This window comes from Hipposideros armiger, unplaced genomic scaffold (assembly GCF_001890085.2).
Source record: "Hipposideros armiger isolate ML-2016 unplaced genomic scaffold, ASM189008v1 scaffold_681, whole genome shotgun sequence".
Taxonomy (NCBI): Eukaryota; Metazoa; Chordata; class Mammalia; order Chiroptera; family Hipposideridae; genus Hipposideros; species Hipposideros armiger.
The window spans coordinates 900,919-907,694 of record NW_017732031.1 but is presented as its reverse complement, the minus strand read 5'-3'; positions in this window follow the sequence as shown (position 1 = coordinate 907,694).

Genomic DNA, 6,776 nt, shown 5'->3' with positions numbered 1-6,776 from the left:
TAGTACCTATCTGGCACATTCATAGTTATAATATTGGGTTGTCGGAAAAGTCATGATGTATTTTTTCTATGTTTTTCGTTGCAAAAATGCGTCATGACTTTTCCGACAACCCAATATTATACACTATATTCTTTATGCTATACTTTACATCCCCATGACTATTTTGTAACTACCAACTTGTACTTCTTGAACTTCCCCTTTTTGACCCCCATCCCCACTCCCAGCTGGCAACCATCAAAATGTTCTCTGTATCTAAGAGTCTGTTTATGTTTTGTTTCTTCATTTATTTTGTTCATCATATTCCACATATAAGTGAAATCATATGACACTTGTTTTTCTCTGTCTGACTTACTTCAGTCAATACAATACCCTCTAGGTCCATCCTAGTTTTACAGATGATAAGATTCATTCTTTTTTATGACTGAGTAATATTCTATTTTACATATGTACCACTTCTTCTTTATCCATTCATCCATTGATGAATGCCCAGGTTGCCTCCAAATCTTGGTTATTGTAAATAATGCTGCAATGAACATATGGATGCACATGTCCCTTTGAAGTAGTGTTTTGGGTTTTTTCCAATAAATATCCAGAAGTGGGATTACTGGGTCTTTCTTTGTCTCTCATTATAGCCTTTGTTTTAAAGTCTATTTTGTTTGGTATAAATATTGCTACTCTAGTTTTTTTGTTTGTTTGTGTCTATTTTCATGAATAACATTTTCCATCCCTTTACTTTCCATCTGTGTGTCTTTCGATCTGAAGTGAGTCTCTTGTAGGCAGCAAATGTAAGAGTCTTGTTTTCTTATCTATTCAGCCACCCTATGTTTTGATTGGAGCATTTAATCCATTTACATTTAAAGTAATTTTTGATAGATATGTAGTTATTGCCATTTTATTATTCATATTTTTTATCATCTTAAAAAATTTATCTAAGATTCCTTGTAATACTAGTTTGGTAATGATGAAATCCTTTAGCTTTTTGTTGTCTGGGAAACTCTTTATTTGTCATTCAATTATAAATAATAGCTTTGCTGGGTAGAGTAATCTTGGTTGTAGCTCCTTGCTTTTCATCACTTAGAATATTTAGTGCCAATCTTTTCTGGCCTGCAAAGTTTCTGTTGAGGAATCAGCTGACAGTCTGATGGGAGCTCCTTTGTAGGTAACTAACTGCTTTTCCCTTGCTGCTTTTAATGTTCTCTCTTTGTCTTTACCTTTGACATTTTAATTATGATATGTCTTGGTGTGAGCCTCTTTGGGTTGATCTTATTGGATACTGCACTTCCTGTGATTGTGTGTCTATTTCTTTCTCCAGGTTAGGGAAGTTTTCCATCATTATTTCTTTAAATAGGTTTTCAATTCCTTGCTCTCTTCTCCTTCTGGTTCCCCAATGATATGAATGTTGGTATGCTTGATGTCCCAAAGGCTCCTTAAACTATCTTCATTTTTTTGAATTCTTTTTTCTCTTTGCTGTTCTGATTGGGTGTTTTCTGTTATCTTAACTTTTAAATCACTAATTGGATCCTCTGCTTCATCTAGTCTACTGTTGATTCCCTCTAATGTATTCTTTTTTTAAAAAAAAATATTTTATTGGGGAATTAGGGGAGGGGAACAGCGTTGGGGAATCAAGGAAGGGGAACAGACAGGTAGACAAATTGCTGTTTTGTTTTTCAGTCTAGTTGTGGAGGACATGGCTTCACTAACCCATATTGGTATGATCATTGTGCTCTTCCTGGGTGGGGCAATCGGTCGCTGGTCATTGGTCGGCTGTTCACTGTGGCTCACAGCAGTTCTCACTGGCTGCCAGCTGCTCACGCTGGCTGCCAGCCACTCATGTAGCTCATGGCAGCCCACTGTAGCCCCGCTGCAGCTTACGCCATCGCCGGTGACTCACAGCAGCCCAGCTCCAGGTCGAGATGTTGTTCATCATCTTAGCTGTAGCGGGTGCAGTGTCACTGGCCCTTAATGTGGGATCCAAACTACGGCCCTGCTGCTCAGAGCTGGTGCTCCCAAGTGAGCTCTTAACCAACTGAGCCACTCGGCCAGCCCGCCCTCTAATGTATTCTTTATTTTAGTTATTGTATTCTTCATTTTGACTCATTCTTTTTCATGTTTTCTATCTCCATTTTTATGTTTTCTGTCTCTTTCTTGAAGTTCTCACTGAGTTCATCTACTCTTCCCCTTAGTTCATGGAGCATTCTTATAACCAGTGTTTTGAACTATGCATCGGTGTTTTGAACTATCAGTGTTTTGAACTATAAATTTCTCCACTTTGTTTAGTTCTTTTCCTGGAGCTTTACTCTGTTCTTCCACTGGGGACATATTTCTTTGTCTTCCCATTTTGTCTGCTTCCCTGTGTCTGTTTCTGTGTACTAGGTAGAGCTGCTATGTATCCTGGTCTTAGTAGAGTGGCCTTATATAATATGTGTCCTGTGAGGCTAAGTGGCTCAGTCTCCCTGGTAACCTGAGCTGGGTGCTCCAGGTGTGTGGATTGTATGTGCAGTCCCGTTATAGTTGATCCTTGGTTGTTGTTTGCATGTCAATAGGAGGGATTGACCCTCAAGCTGATTGGTTGTGAGGACGGGCCCTGATTACACTGGAGGAAGTATTGTGCTAGCCCTATGGAGCAGGATTCATGTTAGCAGGGCTCTGGTGTCCGCCCAGTCTGCCCTTTGGGTGTGTCGCCTGCAGAAATAGCCAGGTGGTGCTCCAGCTGTGTTCAAAGCCAGCCACTGGTGGCCTTCTGGGAGGGGCGTTTCTGTAGGCCAATTTCAGTCACAGTCCGTGCCCTGCCCAGTGCCACCTGGCATGAACCCCAAAGCAATCCACAGATGACAGCCACCCACAATGCCCTTGGAGCTGCCTCCAGAGGCCAAGCCACAAACAGAGGCTGATTTCCTCTAGTGTCGGGCTTCAGCCTGCTCAGCACAAATTTCAGCACACACAAAAACCAAATGCTGCTTGTTTGTATTTTGTGAACCTTTGAGAGACTTTAGCAACATCCACAGCATGAGCCAAGTCAGGCCATTTGTATGGAAAAGCCACTGGAAGTGGCTTGGGTGGGCCTGCAAGTTGGGTGGGGCAGTGTCTCAGAGAACACCAGGGTAAATAGTGTTAGCCAGTTTGATTGAGACTCAGATATGGTGGCCACCTGTGTCTGCACCCAGGAGGGAGGAAGGCTCAATAAAGAAATAATGGATTCTGCCAGCAATTCTGTCGGGGAGAAAGCTGCCCCTCCAGCCCCTGCCCTGAAGCCCGACAATTCAGTTCCCCCCCGTATGTCCCTGGCACCTTTCTAGCTGCTGCCCCAGCACTGAAGCTCAGAGGGAGTGAGTTCATCAGTGAGTAAGTCCATGCATGAGCCCTTTAAGAAGAACACGTGGGGCTCCAGCTGCTCACCATCTCACTCAGCCACAATCTCTGCCAGAAGTTGCTGAGACTTCTCTTCCTGGCACTGGAACCCTGGGCTGGGAAGCCTGGTGTGGTGCTGGGACCCCTTGCTCCTCCAGAGGGAACCTTTGCAGCCGAGACATCCCTCTTGATTTTTGACTGCCACATGTTAGTTTGGGACCAGTCTATTCCATGTCTTGAAGTGGCTTCTTCTGTATGTCCTTAGAAATAGGACTTTGGTTCAGATAGGCTTCAGGTGATTCTCAAGGATGGTTGTTCTGTAGTTCAGTTGTATTTTTTATTTCATGAGAGGAAATAAGTACAGCATTTACCTACTCCGCCATCTTGACCAGAAATCCCTTTCGCCACATGGACCCTTGATCTTAACATGGTCCTTTCAAGTCCATTGTTTAAGTACAAATCATTAATGATACTGCAATCAAGACCTGAAGGTGAAAGGGTATAAAATTAATCACTGGGCAGTGCAACAAGCCTCTGAATACCAACTCATTCAGACATGATTCATAATTCTATGAAGATAAAGAAAATGTAGGAGTACCTAAATGTACCGAGTTAATATTCATCTTTGTAGACTTCATTTCTAGGTATTGTCTTTCTGTTTCTCTGAGCAGATTTCACTTAAGTCATTTCAATAAGCTCTATATGCCAAAAAACAAATAATAAGATGTTGGGACACTGGAAAATAAAATGAAATGGCATAACCCATCCCTGAGGCTAGAAGAGGCAATGAAATAAAATTACATAAGCCACCCCTAAGACCTCAATTTGAATGATGCATTTACTTTGAGACATCTCATCTTCAAAATGGGTGAGCTGAGGATGAGAGGAATTGAGCAGATGGCATCTTGATAAATTAATTTAATACTCTGAAAATGAGGGAGGAGACATTGTCTATAAAATTCAGAAAGCATTTCTAATAAAATAAAGTACATGGCATATTTTAAAGCTATCTGAAGAGTAATTAAAATGTTTGTGTCATTATCATTGTTTTAGCACATTTTTCAGGGAAAAAGAATCTTAACAAATAGAAAGACATAATTTAGCATCTATTCACTTGTCATAGTGCTCCCAAATATTAAATGCAAAAGATAAATATGGTATGTAAATAATAAACATGCTATTGTTTATCAAAGAAATTGTCTTTGTAGAATTATATAATCAGCAGTTTTAATAGATAAGATGTATACATAATAAAAAGAAAAATAGTACAGAAAGGTATATGATGAAAACTTTCTCCCTCCCAGCTATAATTGTCCATTCCTCAAAAAAACGTGATTTCCAGGGCCGGCCGAGTGGCACGATGGTTGAGAACTGGCTTGGGTCGCCAGAGAGCCCCGGTTCGGATCCCACATATGGGGGCCGGTGACGCTGCCCTCTACAGCTAAGATGTTGAACAACCTGGAGCTGGGCTGCCGTGGGTTGCCGGCGACAGTGTAGGCTGCGGCCCCTGCTGCAATGGGTTGCCATGGGCTACCGTATGTAGCCAGCAGCCAACGTGAGTGGCCCTCAAGCCCCCGTGAGCGGCCATCCAGAAGCTGGCGACTGATCTGCCTTGGCCGGGAAGAGCTCAATGATGGTGCCAACTTGGGCCAGTGAAGCAACGTCCTCCACAACTAGACTGAGGAACAAAACGACAGCAACTTGTCTGTTCCCCTTCCCCCAATTCCCCAACACTGTTCCCATCCCCCTAATTCCCAAATAAAAATCTTAAAAAAAAAAAAAACATGATTTCCAGTTTCTTATATATTCTTTCTTTTCTTATATATACTTATATTCTCATAGCTGTATTACAGCTTGACAGAATTAAAGTTTTTTTCAATTTAGTGACATTTACTTTTCATCTTTAAAAAAAAAACTAAAAGTAAAGCCTTGCAACATAGAGAATTTACCTTATTTAGGCAAAGTTGTTCAGTGAATCTGTTAGGATTCATTTAGTTTTCAAGTAACTGAAAGAAAACTGGTTTAAGAAAAAAAATGATCAGATCATAGAAATATGTCCAAGAGGTAGATCTGACAGCTTCAAAAACAGCTTGAAGTCTTGGCTATTCATTCTCTTCCTTGCTTTTTTTTTGGCTCTGTTCTCCACAGGTTGCCTCCATTTTTAGATTCCAGGGAGTGACAAAATAGCGGTCAGCAGCTCTAACCCCACAGTCTACCTACCTTCAAATCTAGCAAAATGAAAGACTTTTTTCTTCCCCAGCTATTCAAGGGAAGTCTAAAGCTTAATTCTTACTGGTCCAAACTAGCTCATACTCATCCCTGAACAAATCACTGTGCCAGGAGGAATGTCCTCTCATCCCAAAAGCACATGTACCCGCCTCCTACCACCACCACAAAGCACGTGATCTAAGATTGAGGAAAGGTGTACTGCCAAGGAAAAATCAGGGTGCCAGGATCAGAAGAAGGATGAATTGATGGCAGGCAGATAGAAATCACAGAAGTTCCCAACACATCCAATTAGGAGAAATCTGGGAGTAGGTATCTCTTGCTATGCAGCAGAAACTAGTCATATCTAATATTGGGGAAACGATACCCTCCTTTATAATACCACATAGTTTTTATTTTCAAATCTTTTTTCTCATTACAGGATAAACCTCAGTTGGACAAGGCGTATACATTTGCCTGTGTAATGTTCCTGCTTCCTACAATGCTGACTTGAATTCAACAGTACAGTAATTCAGATTTTGGACACTTCCCAATTACTTTCAGAACTATTCCCAGCAAACACATGGTTATAGCTTTATATTTTTCTCCCTTTCAGTAAATCCATTATTGGAATCCTTAGCCACTAAAACTAGCCATTCATTTTTTTCTGTTGCCTAGATAACATGAACATACACACTAAAGTTTATCTGAGATAAAAATGATGAAAGAATATATACGAATTAAATTAGGAAAATAATAGATAAGACTCAAATAGAATTGAATCAATAGGTAATATGAGGCAAAATATCCCTTTTCAAAATGTACATTTCAAGTGTCATTCAAGAATGCTGTTTACAATTAAAAAAACCCCAAAAACTATTCATTAACATTAAAAATATATTGCTTTTAACCGGAAGACTGCAGTAGATTCAGGCAGGAATAGATCACCTAGTCTAATGATGGGGTTGTATGACAGAGCAGGCCATTGTGAAGAGAATTAACTCAGGTGCTGGCTTAAAATGCAAATTACTGGGCCATGACCTAACTCTAATGAGCAAGTGATCAGCAGGTGGGATCTGAGAACTGTATACTAATTAGCTCAATTGGCAAAGCTTATGCAGTCTAAACGAAAAACATGCATATGGTCGAGCCCCCTCATTTCATAAACAGGGCTGCTGCAGTGTAGAAACTGGAAATGATTTGCTAGTAGTTTTGGGGCCACG